Genomic DNA, 19,764 nt, shown 5'->3' with positions numbered 1-19,764 from the left:
CGTATCATGTCATTTCTGGAAACCCAGAATCTACTATGTAGGAATCAACATGGATTCCGGAAACAGCGATCGTGTGAGACCCAACTCGCCTTATTTGTTCATGAGACCCAGAAAATATTAGATACAGGCTCCCAGGTAGATGCTATTTTTCTTGACTTCCGGAAGGCGTTCGATACAGTTCCGCACTGTCGCCTGATAAACAAAGTAAGAGCCTACGGAATATCAGACCAGCTGTGTGGCTGGATTGAAGAGTTTTTAGCAAACAGAACACAGCATGTTGTTATCAATGGAGAGACGTCTACAGACGTTAAAGTAACCTCTGGCGTGCCACAGGGGAGTGTTATGGGACCATTGCTTTTCACAATATATATAAATGACTTAGTAGATAGTGTCGGAAGTTCCATGCGGCTTTTCGCGGATGATGCTGTAGTATACAGAGAAGTTGCTGCATTAGAAAATTGTAGCGAAATACAGGAAGATCTGCAGCGGATAGGCACTTGGTGCAGGGAGTGGCAACTGACCCTTAACATAGATAAATGTAATGTATTGCGAATACATAGAAAGAAGGATCCTTTATTGTATGATTATACGATAGCGGAACAAACACTGGTAGCAGTTACTTCTGTAAAATATCTGGGAGTATGCGTACGGAACGATTTGAAGTGGAATGATCATATAAAACTAATTGTTGGTAAGGCGGGTACCAGGTTGAGATTCATTGGGAGAGTGCTTAGAAAATGTAGTCCATCAACAAAGGAGGTGGCTTACAAAACACTCGTTCGACCTATACTTGAGTATTGCTCATCAGTGTGGGATCCGTACCAGGTCGGGTTGATGGAAGAGATAGAGAAGATCCAAAGAAGAGCGGCGCGTTTCGTCACTGGGTTATTTGGTAACCGTGATAGCGTTACGGAGATGTTTAATAAACTCAAGTGGCAGACTCTGCAAGAGAGGCGCTCTGCATCGCGTTGTAGCTTGCTCGCCAGGTTTCGAGAGGGTGCGTTTCTGGATGAGGTATCGAATATATTGCTTCCCCCTACTTATACTTCCCGAGGAGATCACGAATGTAAAATTAGAGAGATTAGAGCGCGCACGGAGGCTTTCAGACAGTCGTTCTTCCCGCGAACCATACGCGACTGGAACAGGAAAGGGAGGTAATGACAGTGGCACGTAAAGTGCCCTCCGCCACACACCGTTGGGTGGCTTGCGGAGTATCAATGTAGATGTAGATGTAGATGTCCTTATGACCTTTCCTATTGAGTTGTATGATTTGTATGAAAACGAGGAAGAATCATGTCCACTCATACACGTTTTTATATTTGTGATGTCTTTATTTTAAGATAAGTAATATATTTTAGAAATTCAGGAAAAAATTGTATGAGGTGTTTTGCAAGTGCAACTGAAAAAGCCCTTCTCCCCCTAAACGTTCTAGGGACCATGGAAATCTCTGACTACATTTGTACTGGTATGGTACGTTACATACTGTTAGTGCATTTTACAATTAGGTAGTGGTACACATAATGTTCTGTAATTTGTGGAAAGTATCCCATCACACATTTTTATCTCAGTTTATTGTACTTTTTTTTTATTTGTCGTGTGGATCAATTCGTCTATGATAATTGCGATTTATGTCTTTGTGTTGTTAATTTGGTACAATGAATTTACATGTAAAATGAAACGTGTATGATTATTAATGCTATGTTTTTATGAGTATCCAAGCTACTGTAAGTCTTGCAGGTAGATACCATATGTGCTACTACGCCCTATGATAATAAACGCCGGCCGCGGTGGTCTCGCGGTTCTAGGCGCGCAGTCAGGAACCGCGCGACTGCTACGGTCGCAGGTTCGAATCCTGCCTCGGGCATGGATGTGTGTGATGTCCTTAGGTTAGTTAGGTTTAAGTAGTTCTAAGTTCTAGGGGACTGATGACCTCAGATGTTAAGTCCCATAGTGCTCAGAGCCATTTGAACCATTTTTTGATAATAAACAAATTTATCACCTTATTCCTTTATGTCATTTGACTGTATCGTAATATAGGATGGTAAATTCTGTTAACGAATGTAAACGTGGTATAAAGATACTCTGATATAAAACACTTGCTGTTGGATGCACGATCACTGATGAGAGCTAATGAAAAACGACTTGTGAATATATTCCCCCACCAACTGCCTCAGTTGCCATGTAAAAAGTGCACATGAAGAGTGATTTGATGAGATTCATGTTAATTATGTTGACATTGGTAACAATAAATGTACCTTATGCCATTTCTGTGATCCTTACGCTCATTTAATGATGTTGTACTCTCAGAGTTAGAATATTCAACACACAGATACAACGGTGAGGTATATACACGTCAGAACGTTCGTAAATTTGACGTCTACTGAGGCACAATGTAAGTGATGCGTTGTTTTTAGCATTTTTTTGTAATGCAACTGTAGTATGGATGGCATGATAGTACCATTCTGTACATGCCCTCAATCGAGGACATTGGGAAAACCGGAACAGAAGAAAATCAATGTGTTCGAGATGTGATGCTACAGAAGAATGTTGAATATTAAGTGGACTGATAAGACAAGAAATGATAAGGTTTTCAGCAGAACCATGAAGAATGGAACATACCGAAGGCGTTGGTAGGAAATGGGACAGCATTTTATTGTTGGGCTTGCATTCTTGTTGTTCCGTCTTGGTTATTGCATGTATTCTATACTACCCGCCTTTCGCTGAATTATATTCTTACTTTTCTCAGTATTTTGAACATTTTGGACAATTTTAGTTTCCAGATGGCTTTTCTATGTCTACAGGTCCTATGAATGAGTCCATTTTATTTTCAAGTTTTGCTTACCTCATAAATTACAACGTCAGACGTGCTGCTCTCTTGTGCTATTACACTTTTGACAAGCAAATTGATCGTCATCTGTCGTGATCAAAAGAATGCGGACAACCCCAAAGACATAACTTTTTCATATTAGGTGCATTTTGCTGCCACCTACTGCCAGGTACTCCGTGTAAGCGGTCTCAGTAGTCATTAGACATCGTGAGAGAGCAGAATGGGGCGCGCCGCGGAACTCACGCACTTAGAACGTGGTCAGGTGATTGGGTGTCACTTGTGTCATACACCTGTACGCGAGATGTCCGTACTGCTAAACATCCCTAGATCCGCTGTTTCTGATGTGATAGTGGAGTGGAAACGTGAAGAGACACGTACAGCACAAAAGCGTACTGGCCGACTCCGTCTGTTGACTGACAGAGAGCGCCGACAGGTGAAGAGGGTCGTAATGTGTAATAGGCAGACATCTATCCAGACCATCACACAGCAATTCCAGATTGCATCAGGATCCACTGCAAGTACTGTGACAGTTAGGCGGGAGGAGAGAAAGCTTGGATTTCACGGTCGAGCAGCTGCTTAGAAGCCACACATCACGTCGGTATATGTCAAACGACGCCTAGCTTGGTGTAAGGAGCGTAAACATTGGACGATTCAACAGTGGAAAACCGTTGTGTTGAGGGATGAATCACCGTACACAATGTGGGGATCCGATAGCAGAGTGTGGGTATGGCGAATGCCCAGTGAACGTCATGTGCCAGCGTGTGTAGTGCCAATAGTAAAATTCGAAGGCGGTTTTGTTATGGTGTGGTCGTATTTTTCATGGAGAGGGCTTGCACCTCCTATTGTTTTGCGTGGTAGTATCACAGCTTAGGCCTATATTGATGTTTCAAGCACTTTATTGCGTCCCACTGTTGAAGAGGAATTCGGTGATGGCGATTGCATCTTTCAACACGATCGAGCATCTGTTCAGAATGCACGGCCTGTGGCGGAGTGGTTACACGACAATAACGTCCCTGTAATTGACTGCCTGCACAGAGTCCTGGCCTGCAGAACACCTTCGGTACGGCTTGGAACGCCGACTTCGTGCTAGGCCTCACCGACCGACATCGATACCTATCCTCAGTGCAGCACTCCGTGCAGAATGGGCACCCATTCCCCAAGAAACCTTCCGGTACCTTAGTGAACGAATGCCTGCGAGAATGAGAGCTGTAATCAAGGTTAAGGGGTGGGCCAACACCTTACTGAATTCCAGCATTACCAGTGGAGGACGCCGCGAACTTGTGTCATTTGCAGCCAGGTGTCCAGATAGTTTTGATCGCATAGTGTATTATTCCTGTCAACAAACTCGATAGATGAGGCGTTATGCTAATTGTGCGATAGGCCTCGCAAGTATCTGCTCTTGTCTACAGGATTGAGCCTAACGGTATTCCGCCATTCTCGTATAGTCTACACGCCAACTTGTGTAGTTCTTGGTTGACGCTTCCGCCGATGATTTCGGTAAATACGAAGATATGTTACCTATTGCTTCTGCGTTCCAAATCTGTGTTAAGGTATGACTCTTATATCGGATCTCCAGTGTCTTCCATTGCCATTGTTGTTTCTTCTTCACACTTCAACTGAAGTGTTTTTTTTTCTGTTTCGCAACGTTTCTTTTCCGTTAACACCTTGTATTTATCTTTTTTTCTCCAACTTCTAGGATGCGCTGTTCATAATGTCTATTCCTGCCTGTGTGGTATTCATAAACGTTGTATCTACAGCCTAAGAGAAATTCAGATGCATTTCATGATTGTCTTGAACTTCAATGTGCCATTCCTTTCCGTATTAATTCTTCCAGACCATTCCCTTCATCTTCAGTCCATAATTCATCGCTATTCAATGGACATCTCAGATTATATCTGGGTATGCCTCACAGTCAAATTTCTGTGTGACCCGGACGTAACCTAAGGCTGGTACTTTCCTGTGCCTCGATCCTTTTCTAAGTATTCCTGCTGTGGGGAAGCAAGAGTTTGCGATAGCTAGCGACTGTTGCAAGTTAAAACAAATGGGACAGAGAGAGAGAGAGAGAGAGAGAGAGAGAGAGAGAAAGGGACTCCGCTCTCTTCCACTCCGCTGCAAGGCTAAATCTGGTATGCGATCATGGTTGTTTGTACTGCAGCCATAATGTTACGAAATTGGAGTACGTAAAACTTTGATATTTTTTGTCATTATGTAGTTTGTTAAGAGAAAGGCGAAGAAACATGTAAAATTAATGCATCCACATGTTTGAAACAGTTGCTCCAAAAATCGATGTTTTACGCTGTTTTACATCTATGTCAGAAATGCAGAGCTACAATTTTTGTAGTATGTGTATTCTGATATAAAGCATAACATATGGAATTTACATTAATTTCTGTCATCAATGATAAAACAAGCTACTGTTGCAAAGTTTTCCAACTGTATTTAATTTTATCACTGGTGATGAATATCAACAGTTGTGCATGTCCCATCAAGAGAAACGTGTGTTCATATCTGTCTGCATTGTTATTGTTGTTGTTGTTGTTATTAGTTGTAGTAGTATAATTATCACTATTGCGTGCTGCTCGTGTACCACGCTTGTTGTGGTGTTGACTCACTAAGGTGTCAGGTTATGTGTAAGAGAGTGCACGAGCGCCTTAATTTTATCACGTGAAATAAACGCGTAAAGAAGTAAATAAATGTACAAAATGTGGCAAAATACGCTAGTGCTTGTTATCCACTTTAAACTATTTCTAAGGCCACCTGCTCTGCCCTTTCTTGCGACTCATAGTGTCTGTCCTGCTGGGGTTGGCATTGTGTAGTGGATCCCCGTACCCTCTGGAGCGTATGTGTGTCAGCGGGCCACACGCAACACCAGATGGCCTCAAAGATCTGAAAATTTCGGAGGAAAATGGCGCCACCTTTCTCCATTGTAGCTTTTATCAGAACGACAATGGACAGGAGTCTTAGAAGATCACGTGTCAGAGATTTGTGCTGAAATTATGTGTACTTGCAGTCTAGATCGCATCACATCACATAGTGATCTTTTAATTCCGGACCTGTGCCCTGACTTCATGCTGCGTATCCTGTGGACTCTCCCGAGACAGCAGCCGTGATCACAGATCTGCGTGGACGCGCTCCTGGCTTTGCGACCACTCAGGCGTCCTGTCACGTCCCCATATGCCCGCCAGACGATGCGATCTCAGCCCCACAGGAAATGTCTGCGACCAGCGTGTGGAAAGTGAAGGTCTCAAAGTCCCTGCGATCTGGCGGCTCTACGGGATCTGCTGAGTGACGTCAGCTGAGCACGACACGGCTGGAGAGACTTGTGGAGTCTCTGTCGGTGAACTCAGGCCCTTGTCAAGGCTAGAGGCGGTGTGCTCTACTGCTGTGTTAGCATGATCTCTCCTTATCTGACATCGACTGAAATCTGTCCTCATTCTTCATGTTTATTATTTGTAACCTTCCAAGTAAACACAACCAACTTGACCTTGTGTTTTAAGGAGAAAAAGGTACACTTGCAAGATCTCAACCATAGCAACCGAACACCAGCTCCCTCTTAAAATAAATGTGCATAATTATGATAACGTTAAATGAAGACTTCTTGAATGCACTGCTTTTAACCTTTTACACGTGCAGGTTGCCTGTCACTGGCTCTGCCCCATTTCAACTGCTTAAGGCACGAGTGCAGAGTACTGTACAGGGGAGGGGGGGGGGGGGGGTGACATCCAGACCCCTCATACTCGCTTCATGTTGAAAGCGTGGGGGGAGGTGAGAGGAACCAGTCACGCCTGCCGCATGTGTTTCCAAACTTTGTTCTACAAGTGGAACACATGTTATTTAACATGAAAAACAGGTAAGCAATATGAGCAGATAGTATGTCAATCTCATGCACATATATGATCAACATTGTTTAACGATATTCTAGTACTGATATTCTCAAGCAGTTTTATATAAAACACACACACTGATACATAGATCTCTGTTGTCTGACAATATTACATCTTCAAAGCAAGCTTCTTAATCAGTCAATTCCTGATTTTACGTCTCTGTTCCACTGTATCAATGAAATTGTTTGACGAATGTGGTTTTTTGTGAAAGCGCACCGCCATCATTGTCACCGTCATCCTCTCATAAAGAAGGCTCTACCGTCACTCAGCTTTTGTTGCCTACATTTACCAGATGATCTCTATGATTACTACTAGTAAATTACAAGGTACAAATACGAGTAATATCAGAAAGAAACACTTGCACACTTTCATTTCCCGCGTGTAAGAGATAGTCGAATAGCCACATGTAACGAAGATTACGAGTTACAGCTTTCACGAGCTTTGAGGTTTAATCATTGCAATTTGATCGTCACTGTATAGTGATCCTGGAGGTACCACACTATCGCTTCTTGGTTCACCGACATTATAAACACAAACCTCTCACTAATCATACCGTACAGTAGTTCGTACTCTGACAATGGTCGACCGCAGTGGGTTGGAGAGTGTCAGAAACAAGTCGTACACGAGCGTTGAAAAGCTATGTGTTCAGAAGGTCATAACTGCGTACTCTCAGAATTATGCCACAAATCTTCCTCGAGATCAATAGTTGGGGCTAATATTTTGCAAGTCCGCTTTTTTTTATATGAGACAAAGTTGGTAATCTCCCCTTGTTGGATGCGATCGGTTGTCAGTAGATAACTGTTTCTTTTCCCCAATGCTGTTATTATTTAGATCTAACGTTTTTATTTCTATGTATAATTTGCACAGAGTTTTCAGTCCGTCGCAACTCCATCATCATGTGTCCATTAACTTATATGGGATTTTTTATAGAATACCTTAAGGAGCACTTCACGCTTTATTTATTAATAACGTACTCACAAACAAGATACTCACCAGTTTTGTTCAAGTCCCTCCACTTGTAATTACGTAGACGGTGGCTCTCACATCTTTCCCTGGCGACCACGGCTCTTGTGATCCTCCGAACAGCACGCAGTGACTGGGGCACGACGTCATGCCTCAGATCATCCCTCTGCAGCGTTGTCATGTTCCATTCCATGTTGTTCAACCTTTCAAAATAAAATGGAGTCAGCATATGTAACAGACGATATTCTGAAACTTGATTGTATTACTAAACTCAACGTGTCCTTTCTCCAGCTTTTACGTTTCTCATTGATAGAGGTCACCAGCTCATTAGTGTCGAATCAAGGTGTCAGACAAGTATTCTGGCGTAAATTATGACTGGTATGCAAGCCTGCTGACGTATTCTGGTGGACTGGTCGTCTCTCAAGAAATACAAGAATTCACATACAAACATGCAGCCAGGACAACGACAGGACAAGCACGCCAGACCACCTTTAAAAACACGGAGTGGGCGCTCCCCCACAACATGCCTCACCGTCTGCTCCTCGGCACCACAGTCACAGGCAGCGCTTCCACTATGAACCCACTTTTTCAAGACGTAGGCAGGTCTCCTGTGTGCCATTTGGATGAGGTTGAATCTTGAGCTTTCGTGACAAGAAAGACCATACTGTGCAGCCTTACTCAGTTGGTGGTCTCTGCTATTTAGAACTGAACTGTTACTGGACTCTGTCTCGAGAATTAGCATCTCGGCATCTTTGATTGTGAGATTAGCATAGACAAAACTGGATGGAACAGGTAACCACTAAGCGGGAGCTGTTGTAGCAGTGCCATTAACAGCCAACGTGGCCCCTTTCGTGTTAATTGTATGAGCGCTGTTCTCGCTCGCTTTAACACAATATGCAGCAGCTCAATATGCAAGAGAAATTACAGCGTTCTATTGTTTGTCTGCATTTCCACCCCAGCAGTTTCTAGAAATGTGGTTCAGCTTATTTAGAATAGGACTTTAAACGACTTTCATAGGTTCGTGCAGAGCTGCATAGGTGACAGTGACAGGCACAGTGAGACACCGAGGTAATTAAGGAAGTAGTTGCAGGACATGTCCGTAAGAACAGACACCACATCCATGTAAGTATATAGTTCTGGCAATGCCGGTCATGACCTTTTTCTTCTGTGCAGATGCACATATATTCCCCGAACTCTTACGGGACTTGGTAAGAATGTCTTCCACGAGTAATGAGTGCGTTGGGGTGGGACACTATGACTGTAGTGTGCGGACATGAAAGGTGAGAATGTTGGTGTCGTGGGAGGCGTGCGCGAGATAGTCCCTGCAGTCGCAATATCCTCTGTGCCCTCGGTGGCTCAGATGCATAGAGCGTCTGCCATGTAAGCAGAAGAGCCCACGTTCGAGTCCTGGTCGGGCCACACATTTTCACCTGCCCCCAATGATATATATCAATGCCCGTCAGAAACTGAAGGCATTAATATAATACTAATTTCAATCAGTAAATAGCCAGCTGCACTCGATGAATTTGGTTCCTAGGCGCCCATTATGAACATCAACAAAAAAACTACCTAGGACCTTGGAGTGCAAAGAAATTGGCTAAGGGGTCACGTGAAACGGAACCTGGGCCAGTGGAGTGGGCTTCTATTCACCGGAAAGCACAGGTTCGAATGACGCCTGGGGCTCGTCATACAAGACTGTGTAGGTTACCAGCAATCGGTGCACGTCTCTGTCCATGGGTTCAGTTGGGAGACAAGTCAGTCATATTTTGGGCTGCTATTGTGGATGGGTACCCGACGCTGGTGTAGCTGCTCTATGGGTAGCGTCTTTGATTAGCAATCCAAAAGTCCTCGTTCCTGGATTCGACACCCGTCAGTGCTTAAATTTTCATTAATAATCAGCATTGGTGGCCGAAGATTCCAGCATAAGAGTCACCCTCTCTTGCCCTTGAGGTGAGAAAGTGCCCCTAAAGGCGGAACAGTCAGCAATGATCAGCTGCATGGGGATGCAGAAGACAATGGAAAACAATTAATTAAGTCATATAACGTATATCCACAGGGGATGTGGCCTGTAACTGAAAAAGTGTCATGATCATCTCTCCATCGGCAAAAGTTATGGAATAGCCCCCATTCGGATCTGTGGGAAGGGACTGCCAAGGGGGAGATGAAAACGAGGAAAAGGTTGAATAATGAATGAAAGGATAACGTTCTAATGTCGGGGCGTGGAATGTCAGAACATTGAATGTGATAGGGAAGCTAGCAAACCTGAAAAGGGAAATGCAAAGGCTCAATCTAGATATAGTAGGGGTCAGTGAAGTGAAATGGAAGGAAGACAAAGATTTCTGGTTAGATGAGTATACGGTAATATCAACAGTAGCAGAAAACATTACAAACATCAAAAAAAGTTTTGCATCACCTCGGTTCCGAGAGTTCCGGAACCTAGACAGAAAATTGGAATAGAACTCAGCATAAACATCATTTCCACACTTTTTACTGCTCATGAAGACCACACACTGCGTGTTGTAACACCAAACAGCGGACCTTCAGAGGTTGTGGTCCAGATTGCTGTACACACCAGTGCATTCGAACCTGTGCTTGCCGGTGAATAGAAGCCCACTCCACTGGTCCAGTAGCAGGTAATCTTGCATTAATGCATGCCTGTATTCGTCGTGGCATACCATCCACAAGTTCATGAAGGCACTGTTGTTCCAAATTGTCCCACTCCTCATCGGCGATTCGGCGAAGATCCCTCAGAGAGCTTGCTGGGTCACGTCGTCCATAAACAGCCCTTTTCAATCTATCCCAGACATCTTCAATAGGGTTCATGTCTCGAGAACATGCTGGCCACTCCAGTCGAACGATGTCGTTATCCTGAAGGAAGCCATTCACAAGATGTGCACGATGGGGGTGCAACTATCGTCTATGAAGACGAATGCTTCGCTAATATGCTGCCGATGTGGTTGCACTACCTGTCAGAGGATGGCATTTACGTATCGTACAGGCGTTACGGCCATGACCACCAACGGCATACGTCGACCCCACATAATGCCACCCCAAGACAGCAGGGAATCTCCACCTTGCTCCACTCGCTGGACAGTGTGTCTAAGGCGTTCAGCCTGACTGGCTTGCCTCCAAACACGTCTCTGACGATTGTCTGGTGAAGGCATATGTGACACTCATTGGTGAAGAGAACGAGATGCCAGTCCTAAGTGATCCATTCGGCATGTTGTTGGGCCCATCTGTACCACACTGAATGGTGTAGTGGTTGCGAAGATGGACATCGCCATGGACGTCAGGAGTGAAGTTGCACATCATGCAGCCTATTGCACACAGTTTGAGTCGTAACACGAGACATCCAGTGGCTGCAAGAAAAGCATTATTCAAATTTGAGGCGTTGCTGTCAGAGTTCCTCCGAGCCATAAATCGTAGGCAGCGGTCATCCCCTCAGTAGTAGTCCTTGGGCGGCCGGAGCGAGGCATGTCATTGACAGTTCCTGTCTCTCTGTATGTCCTCCGAGACGCCTGGACACTTCTCTTGTTACGAGCCCTTTGTGGCACAAAGTAACAATGCGGACGCGATCGAACCGCGGTATTGACTGTCTAGGCAATGTTGAACTGCAGACAACATGAGCTGTGTTCTTGGTGGAATGACTGCAACTGATCGGCTGTCGGACTCCCTCCATCTGATAGGCGCTGCTCATGCATGGTTGTTTACATGTCTGGGCGGGTTTAGTGAAATCTCTGAACAGTCAAACGGACTGTGTCTATGATACAATATCCACAGTCAACGTCTGTCTTCAGGAGTTCTGGGAACCAGGTGACCCAAATTTTTTTATGCTTGTATAACGGGAGTAGGATTATTACGAATAGGAATGTAGAGCAAAGTGTGTGTTACAGTGAACAGTTAAGTGATAGAGCTGTGCTTATCACAATCGACAGGAAACCAACACCGACAACGATAGTTCAGATATACATGCCGACGTCGGAAGCTGAAGATAAAGAGACAGAGACAGTATATAAAGATACTGAAAAGGGTAATACAGTACGTAAAGGGAGATGAAACTCGAATAGTCATAGGGGAGTGGAATGCAGTTGTAGGGGAAGACCTGGAAGAAATGGTTACCAGAGAATATGGGCTTGGGACAAGGAGTGAGACAGGAGAAAAGCTACCTCAGTTCTGTAATAAATTTCAGCTAGTAACAGCGAATACTCATAATTACAAGAGGAGGATGTATAGTTGATAAAGGCTGGATGATATGGGGAGTCTACAGTTAGATTACATCATGGTCAGACAGAGATTTCGAAATCAGATACTGGATTGTAAGGCTTACACAGAAGCGGATATATACTCATATCCAATGTAGTAATGATGGAGTATTTTGAAGTATCAGAGATCAGTCAAGAAGAATCAATATGCAAAGATGTCAGTTACAGAAGCACTAAGGTATGACGAGATACGCTTGAAGATCTGTAACGCTATGGATACAACAATAAGGGATAGCCCAGTAGGCAGCACAGTTGAAGAGGAATGGACATCTCTGAAAACGACAATCACAGAAGTTGGAAAGGAAAACATAGGTACAGAGAAAGTAACTGCGAAGAAACCATGGATAATAAAAGAAGTAACTCAAGTATTTATTGTATTATATATGATGAAAGAAGGAAGTTCAAAAATGTACAGGGAAATCAGAAAGTGTAGGGAAACTAAGACGAAATGGCTGCCTAAAAAGTGTGAAGAAATCGAAAAAGAAATGATTGTTGGAAGGAATGAGTAAGCATACAGGAAAGTCAAAGCAACCTTGAGTGAAATCAAAATATGGGTGATAACATTAAGAGTACAGTGAGAATTTCACTGTTAAATGCAGATGAGGGTACAGAAGGGTGGAAAGAGTACATAGAAAGCCTCTATGAGGGGGGAGATTTGTCTGATGTGATAGAAGAAGAAACAAAAGTCGATTCAGAAGAGATTGGATATCCAGTAATAGAATCAGAATTTAAAAGAGCTTTGGAGGGACTTAAGATCAAATAATTCAGAAGGCATAGATATGATTCCATCAGGATTTCCAAAATCATTCGGGGAACTGCAAAAAACGATTATTCACGTTGGTGTGAAGAATATATGAGTCTGTCGACATACCACCTGACTTTCTGAAAAATATCATCCACATAATTCCTAAGACTGCCAGAGGTGACAAGCCCGAGAATTATCGAACACTCTGCTTAACAGCTCATCCACCCAAATTGCTGACAAGAATAATGTACAGAAGAATGGGAAAGAAAATTGAGGATGTGTTAGATGACTATCAGTTTGGCTTGAGGAAAGGTAAATGCACCAGAGAGTCAATAATGACTAAAGAACAATGAAGGCACATTCATAGGATTTGTCGACCTGGAAAAGTCGCTCAGCAATGCAAAATGGTATAAGATATTCGAAATTCTGGGACAAACATGGATAAGCTATAGAGAAAGACGTGTAACACACAAAATGTACAAGAGCGAAGTGGGGATAATAAGAATGGACGACCAATAATGAAGTACTCGGATTAAAAAGGGTGTAAGACAGGGATGTAGTCTTTCGCCCCTACTTTCAATCTGTGCATCGAAGAAGCAATGGTGGAAATACAAGAATGGTTCAGGAGTGGGATTAAAATTCGAGATTAAACGGTATCAATGATACAATTCGCTGATGACATTGCTATCCTGAGTAAAAGTGAAGAGGAATTACATGATGGGCTGAGTGGAATGGACAGTCTAATTAGTACAGAATATAAATTGAGAGTAAATCGAAGAAAGACGAAACTAATGACAAGTAGCACAAATGACAACAGAGAGAAACTTAACATGAGGATTAACGGTCACGAAGTAGATGAAACTAAGGAATTCTACTACCTAGGCAGTAAAATAACCAATGACGGATGGACGGCCAAGAGAAGTCTACTGGTATCAAGTATAGGCCTTAATTTATTGAAGAATTTTCTGAGAATGTATGTTTGGAGCAGAGCATTGAATGGTAGTGAAACATGGACTGTGGGAAAACTGGAACAGAAGAGAATCGAAGCATTTGAGATTAGGTTCTACAGACGAATGTTGAAAATTAGGTAGACTTAAGGGTAGGGAATGAAGAGGTTCTGTGCAGAATCGAAGAGGAAAGGAATGTGTGGAAAACACTGACAAGGAGAAGAGATACGATGATAGGACATCTGTTAAGACATCAGGCAATGACTTCCATGGTACTAGAGGGAGCTGTAGAGGGTGAAAACTGTAGAGGAAGCCAGAGATTGGAGAATACATAGAGCAAATAATTGAGGACGTAGGTTGCAAGTGCTACTTTGAGATGAAGAGGATGGCATAGGAGAGGAATTCGTGGCGGACAGCAACAAAGCAATCAGAAGACTGAAGACCCAAAAAAAAAAAAAAGTGGGAAAGATCTCTAACCTTTCGTTTCCAAATGTTGGAGACATCTTCAGAAGGTATAAAGCCTCAGGCAGCAGTTTGAAACTTCTATAAACTCAGCAAACCGAACTGTTTGTACGCATCCACGCCACAGTCGGACTGTGATGTCATCACACAGGTGCTTAAGAGCGCAGAGTCACGAGTGCGTCTGTTGTCGAGCCTCTGCTGGTTTGCCTGGTCTCTGTATTCAACACTAAGGCCAGTAACTCGTATAATTTCAGTCATTCTCCTTTTCGTTAAAGTTGCTTCTCGTACTTATGTGTGTTTGACCGTGTGTGCAAGACAATTTATATAATCCTCCTATTGCAACTGCTGGCCATACATTCTTTACAGTGTTCAGAACCCTCACGCTCCTTTGTTATTGGCATAAACACTGCACTCTGATGATGTGGACGGTGGCTGCATTTACTAATGGAAATAGAACTTTGGTCCTTTTCATGAGTAGCTCCGTACCTGTAAGCAGATATTGCAATATTTTACTATTGGACAAAATATGGCAGGATGTTACTCAGTGAGACATCCAACAACTCTGTCAATCAATCCAAGCTGAATAATTGCTTACATAAGGACCAGAAGTGGACTAATGCATTATTCTTGCTTAATTTGTGAAGCTTTTGTCTTGAATAAATCATCCAATTGCTTGTTTGCTCATGTACAACACATTTACTAGTTTCTTTACTTTTCGGGTAGTTCCTTCATGGAGTGTTGCTTTTTTTCTTGTCTAAGAGTGTAATTTCCATATGTGACATCGTTTCATTAAGAGCACCCATAGTAAGCAGTGATAGAACGTCTACACAGGCTAATATCAGATGGACTCAACATCAAAGATTTTATTTTTTTCTATAAATGTCTTTTTTTGTTACAGAGGGCTGCAGAAGACCGGTCAAGTATTTGGCAGTCACGTTTGTCAGACAGTCCATAGCACTAGCAACTGTTCTTTAATGGAATGATGGGTTTGTGAATTTTTGGTACACCAAACAATCTCTGTAATATCTCTGTAAAGAAACAGAGGGCTAGCCCGTGCGGCTACACCCGTCAGATCGGCTTCGCTGAGGGGAGTCAAGATGAGGTCACCTCGACGATGAGCTAATCTCGTCAGTAAACACTCAAAAAGTCTCGTACCGCCTCCGTGTTACTGCTAATTCTGATTATGTCCCTCGCAGCCGGTGGGACCGTCGGGCTGTAAACTTACAAAGAGTGGCTTCTGATGGCACTGTGGACAGTGCTGTTGATACAAAGCAGAGCAATGGCAATGATAAACAAAGCAAACATTGCGTTATATCTTCAATAACAGTAGCCGAAGTTGAGTTTTCATGAGAAAGGAACCCAAGAAATCTCGCCGAGTGAGGAAGCAGTGGCGCATGAAAGATTAGCGTTCATGCGAGGTGGGTCAGTGGAGTGCGTGGTGTCGTGTGTGCTCGACAGTGCGAACAATGTACGTGAGGTGTGCAGTGATGACGATTACGTGTTTAGCGATAGAAAGTGGCGCTGAGGCAGAGGTCGGGCCATCACTATTGTCGGGTAGAGAGCCCCAATTCCCGTCTTCAGTGAAATGTAGTAAAGGACAATCGTTGTCCAAGGAAAAGGTACTAAACATTCTTACGTACTTGGAAAATCATTCACAGCATAGCAAAAGAACAATTATGAGCAGACTAAGTCTGCAGAAATATGACCGGTAGTGCAGAAGAAGAACTTCAACGGAGGACAAGGCGCACTTGCCACAAAAACTGATGATGTTTGCGCGTTTCAATGGTGCTCCATACAATTTACTGGAAGTACATGCTAGAGACCTACTACGTTAGGCACCTCAAATTGAGCGCGACATACATTGTAGTAATTTCAAGAGAAGCAGTGGATGGTGGCATAACTTCAGACAATGCCACACAACTGGAAGACGTAAGGCGACGAGATTTCAAACAAAGCCTCAATTTGGCGATGCACAGAAAACTACGGAATCGGTCCAAAGCCGGCAGGTGTGGCCAAGCGGTTCTAGGCGCTTCAGTCTGGAACCGCGCGACCGCTACGGTCGCAGGCTCGAATCCTGCCTCGGGCATGGATGTGTGTGATATCTTTAGGTTAGTTAGGTTTAAGTAGTTCTAAGTTCTAGGGGACTGATGACCTCAGATGTTAAGTCCCATAGTGCTCAGAGCCATTTGAACCAATCGGCCCAAAAATTTGTAGAGGAGGTAAACAAACTTATCCCATCGCTCAGTAAGGAATATGCTTTCAGCTACAACCAATAGGCATTTGAAGAGGAAACGAATACGAAAGGGACCCAGAAAATTAGAGGTTCCGAGAGAGTTGTATCAAATTCATCTAATATAAATTCCTTAACGCATTCGTATACAATTATGCCGGCTTTTAAACCAGGTGGTAAATTGGCTGGACGCTATTTATTGCGAGAAGTAAGAGGCGCTCTTCGCCTATGATTGATTATTTCTTGTGTGTGTGATCCTGGCAAGGGCAACAGGGAATACTTACGTCACAGCAAGCAACAGTGGGAGAATGGGCTAAGAGAACTACAACTCTGATATGAACACTTATTTTGGCTAATAGCTCGTCAAAATAAGTTGCTTCTGCTTGATCCGTAGTCTGCGTATAAAAATCATACTCCTCGAAAGTGTGCGACATTGCAGTTTATACCACCTGAGTCGAGCACATGAATTCAACCTCCCGATGTCTGTGTTTTCCGCGCGTATAAAAATTTCCGCACTATCTGCAGCAACGCCTTAAAGGACAGCCAGTTTCACGATAAGTAGCGCGACAGGCTGTTTTGCAGTCAGCTGGACGCCATAACATTCCATTAGTTCTCATCAAGCCCGTTACACCAGTGTCATTGTATATGCAGTCTTTAAGATGGGGTACCTCGCAGAACGTCTTGCGAGGTTTGTAACTCCCAATGACTCCGCCTTTGATACTGATGGAGCGAATCTTTATGATCACAAATGCGCGCCATTTTTTTATTCGGTTTTCATGATGCAGGTTAATGGCTTGCTCTGAACATTTCCTGAAGGTCGACGATATCCATTTCGTGAAGTGAACGCATCCCATAGAAGGTTGGTTTCTGTACCTCCTGGACTCTCCTCTTCTGAGGAGACGGTGAGTCATTACAAGTTAATATTTGTCATGTCGAAATTTTCACTTTCAAATGAGCCTTACTAAAGATTGGTCTGTTCCTTGTAAGTCATCTAACAGAGAAGGTTAAGAATCGAGAGGAATCTATTGGACATAAGAATGCTTATTTACATTTTTCAGCCCTTGGAAAAACAGAAATTAGGCAACACTTTAGCTCAGCTTTCATGTAAAATACAGAAATTCAGAACGGCAATGTAAGGTAAAACCACTACCTTCTCTCCAAGACAACTGGCTGTATTAAGTTCTGCAGTGAGTCTTAACTTGCGTTACGTGTACATGATGGAACAGTAGAATCTAACAGTCCTGGAATACTCAGAGAGCTTTAGCTGCAGTTGTGAAAGAGCACATGAACAGTGCTGCTGTCTTTTAGGTACATCCAGTGGTGTACAAAAGAATATACTGGACTGTACGTTACATGTGTGTCATGAGGAACGCAATTCAGAAATAGCTAAGACAGACTTTGTGTCTGTGATAGCACATTAAACTTCTAATGTATCTTCAAAATTTCAATTGTTTGTAGTATTTCATTGCCTGTTGTCTACTGAACAGCCGGTTGAAAGATTTTGGACATTTTTAAATCAGTCACGTAACAGGGTTTCCTCCTTAGCTGTTTCAGTTTAAAATGTGCCCGCCGATGTTGTCCAGACACAGAAAGAAAACATAAAATCTCAAATGTATGATGGCGCCTGCGTCATGCGTGAAAATCATAGAGAAATCTAAACCACTGTAAGAAAACATCTTAACGTCATATACTATGTGGATTTGCTATGAACACCAACTGAACTTAATGCTTGCCCAAGCTACCAGTCGAAACAATTGAAACTGTTTTTCATAACTATTTGCAGAGGTAGCAACCTCGAAAAGTGGCTGCTGCAGATGCAATTGTGAAACGAAGAATCCGTCATGGATCAGCCGTAAGACGGAACTTTAAATCGTGTAAAGTTCTCATAATTCATAAGAGCAAAGAGGCCATTGTGGAATGTTAAACACATTGAAGGTATCAGCAAGCAGACGAAAATGGTGAATCAAACGTTTGGTCTAAGGTTAAAACTCCAACACTCTAAATTTTCCATTCGGTCACAGATACTTTCTAAAATAATTAGCTGACAAACCCAGCAATGTACAGATATTCATTTGGCAATTTTCTATGAGAAATGAAAACAAAAATGAATTATGTTTCTCTGTAAATAGAAAAAATTTCATTTGCATGTATTCGTGGAAACACTTTTGAAATTACGAAACAGTCGTACAAAGAAATATGCATAATTTCCAGATGCGTAAGCACAGCTCATTCTCATGTCTAGACTCCGATTTTGCAAACGTCTCTGTAGGCACTTTACAGCTCTGTAGACGGCTAATGTTTTCGCCTACAGCCGTTTGCACTTTGCAGCTGAAAACTGTCAAAAGCTCTGCCATGTGTCAGGGATTTCTCTAAGTGGGCTGAACTCTGTATGTGCCTTAATAATATAGAATAAATGTATTAAAAATTCATACATGATGCAGCATTTCTTCACGCATCTCAGTGTTCATGACGCCATATCTCTTGATCCATGTGTCGTACAATGACATGACTTTGTAGATACATTCAGCAGCGTACGTCGGTACTCCGTGCAGAATGTGTTGCGAACAGAGGTAGTAGGGAAGAAGCAATGAATACAAACGTCATGTATGATGAGGCAGTCAGTCGTGCATCGCACTGTTTATGACATCATATGTCCTGAACTATGATAAGTAAACGAAATTTTGAAAATTAGAAACATTGTTCGTAATACCACACAGCAAACCACTTGTTGGCCTCTAATTTACTTCACCAGCAGTTCTACTTTTCACTGACAAATAAGTGTCCTGTAAAAATTCTTTTTGCTGTTGCGCAGTTTTTGAATAGAGCTGAGTTAAAAACAGAACTGCAAATCATTTATTCTCGAAATAATTTTTAAGAAAAGAAAAGCGCAGTAGCCCTTGTAAAATTTTTCATCGAAAATAGCCTACAACAATCTTTTGGCGACTCCATGAACATGCCGAAATTAGCGGCTGCTATCCCATGAGACCGTGTGAAGCAGAGAGGTGTTTCCACACTCTATCGTAACAGTCTCGTAGAAGTACCGTAGATGAAGATAGGCTGTCTGCTCTTGCCATGCTTTCTACAGAGAAGGAAACGATTCACAGGTCTACATATTTTAACGACAGAGTCATAGATCCAACACCAAAAAGGCGATTCAATCCCACGAACGTCGTCAAGCTCATTGTAAGGTAATTTTAGATTTATAAAAATATTTTAAATAATTTAGAAAATTAAATTATTCGCAAAGGTGGGTTGTACAATGCAGTTAAGGTAGTGAACTTCACCGTGCTTGCGCAACGATGGAAATTTTGTATTTGGTTTGTATTTCATTCTCTTTATTATCGATGTATCGCTGTACGTTAAATAGTTAACAGCCGTTTGACATCGCTATATTCATTCTCAACTGTTTATTATTATAATGTCAATCACCGTAACTATGTAGAA

Source organism: Schistocerca americana, chromosome 11 (genome assembly GCF_021461395.2).
Source record: "Schistocerca americana isolate TAMUIC-IGC-003095 chromosome 11, iqSchAmer2.1, whole genome shotgun sequence".
Lineage (NCBI taxonomy): Eukaryota > Metazoa > Arthropoda > Insecta > Orthoptera > Acrididae > Schistocerca > Schistocerca americana.
The sequence above is the reverse complement of the archived record's forward strand: the minus strand, read 5'-3'. Positions refer to the sequence as shown.